Below are 2,501 nucleotides of genomic sequence, written 5' to 3'. Positions count from 1 at the left end.
AGCATTTATTGTTTCTAGATTTTTTGATGATGGCCATTCTGACCGGTGTGAGATGATATCTCATTGTAGTTTTGATTTGTGTTTCTCTAATGATTAATGATGTTGAGCATTCTTTCATGTGTTTGTTGGCAATCTGTATATCTTCTTTGGAGAAATGTCTGTTTAGGTCTTCTGCCCATTTTTGGATTGGGTTGTTTGTTTGTTTGATATTGAGCTGCGTGAGCTGCTTGTAAATTTTGGAGATTAATCCTTTGTCACTTGCTTCATTTGCAACTATTTTCTCCCATTCTGAGAAAAATATGGAACACTTCACGAATTTGCATGTCATCCTTGTGCAGGGGCCATGCTAATCTACTCTGTATCGTTCCAATTTTAGTATATGTGCTGCCGAAGCGACACCATGTTTGATTTTTCTAACTCATCTCATATACTATTTCCCAATCACTGTAGCAGTTGAGTCAGATATTTTTGTGGTACTGTAATCATAATTCCTCTACTTATTTTGGTAATGACTTCCAGTCCATTCCACACCTCCACCAACATTATTATATTTCAGATCCTACCTCAAGCTGTTGCAACTCAAGATTTTGGGCAAGTGTAATTGGAAAAAAAAAAGTAAGAAAGGATTAAATTGAGGGTGCATGTAAGGCAGCTATCATAATTTTGTATTGTGGAATCTAATCTGAATAAGTTTGAAAGTAAGGTTATTATAGTACACTTAGAGGAGTGGGAAGCATGTGAAAACCTGATAACATTAATAGGTTGTTGGTTCTTATAAGGTCAAAGAGTTGTTGCAGTCAAGGTACTGGAGGGAGTAATCTTTAGAGAGTGAAATGTTTGAAGCTCGTGTTATTTAAGGATGAGCAAGCATATATTATTAATGACTAAGTGTGATCATGGAATGGTGGCTAAGGAAAAGCACACGGAAGTAAAGAAGGTCCAGAAACTGAGAGGCCAGACTTGCTAAAGAATTATCTCCATTGATGTTAGAGTCATTAATAATTGTGAAAGGTTTTATTGAGAGGGTCATGCATATGGTTAATGAGTGAACTGAGTTGTATATGTATGAATGAATTAATGTACGTACATAGGTATGTGCGTATTAGAGGGCTTAGTTCAATTATAATGTTGCTTATATTAGAGGGCTTAGTTCAATGATAATGTTGCTCCAATTTAGTCTTAGCTGGTGCATTTAATATGGAAAAATTAATAATAAAAAGCATAACCACTATCCTGGTGTCAATCAAATACTGTTTTGTAAACAGAAATAGACTCACAGACATAGAAAATAAACTTATGGTTACCAAAGGGGAAAGAGGGGTGAGGGAGGGAAAATTAGGAAGTTGGGATTAACATATACACACTACTATATATAAAATAGATAACCAGCAAGGACCTACTGTATAGCCCAGGGAACTATACTCAATATTTTGTAATAACCCATAAGGGAAAAGAACCTGAAAAGGAGTGTGTATATATATATATATATATATATATATATATATATATATATATATATATATATCACAGTGCTGTACACCTGAAACTAACACGAAATTGTAAATTAGCTATATTTCTATTAAAACATTTTTTAAAAAGAAAAAAATGTACTATTTTGTATCATGGGTAAATGAAGACATGTCTTGCCTTCTCTCCAAGATAATCACAATGGTTAGTTCTTTATTTCTCCCACAGCTATGGTTTATAGGGAGTAATTAAATAGAGACAGAGTCAGCTTTGAAGAGGGAACATTTGTTTTCATCAGATCTTGACATTTAGTGGCAAAGCTGGTATGCACATATGAACAGTGGAATTGTCTTTAAAAAATACCATTAGCCAAGGTTTAATGACCTTTTTACTCTGCGCCTGATGTTGTGCGAAATGCTTTGCATGCACTGTATTACTCTCATTATTTCTCCCCTAACTTGAATTTTTCATATTTGTAACTATTCAGTGATTTTTAGTAACTTTCCCGAATGATGCAGCCATCACCATAAACTGGTTTTAGAACATTCTAATCCTTCCAATAAGATCCCTCATGCCCATTTTTAGTTAATCCTCATCACCCCTAGGTCCAGGTGACCACTAATCTACTTTCTGTTTCTATAAGTTTGCCACTTCTGGACATTTCATATACATGGAATCTTACAATATATAGTCTCTTGTGTTTGGATTTTTGGACTTAGCATAATGTTTTTGAGCTTCATCCACGTTGTTGCATGTATCAATACTCGTTCCCTATTATTGCTGAATAGTACTCTATTGTATTGATATGCCACTTTTTCTTTCCTTCACCAGTTGATGGACATTTAAGTTGTTCTCAGTTTGGGGCCATTGTGAATAAAGTTGCTGTGACTATTATTGTACAAATCTTGGTGAACATATGCTTTCATTTACCTTGGATAGATACCTAGGGATAGAATTGCTGGGTGGTATGCTAACAGAAGTATTCTTAAGGATAGATATTTGTTTTCAAAAGCAGAACAGATGCTGCTTATACT

At 34.5% G+C, this 2,501-nt stretch overlaps 1 non-coding gene across 1 annotated transcript; it reads right to left on the bottom strand.

Annotated features, from left to right (window-relative positions):
* Positions 1–293: 293 nt before the first annotated feature.
* LOC112062030 (U6 spliceosomal RNA) lies at positions 294–399 on the bottom strand. The gene has a single exon (XR_002890504.1). It is a non-coding gene; the product is annotated as a U6 spliceosomal RNA (small nuclear RNA).
* Positions 400–2,501: the final 2,102 nt, after the last annotated feature.

This window comes from Physeter macrocephalus, chromosome 21, assembly GCF_002837175.3.
Source record: "Physeter macrocephalus isolate SW-GA chromosome 21, ASM283717v5, whole genome shotgun sequence".
Lineage (NCBI taxonomy): Eukaryota > Metazoa > Chordata > Mammalia > Artiodactyla > Physeteridae > Physeter > Physeter macrocephalus.
This window is presented reverse-complemented; position numbering and strand designations above follow the sequence as displayed.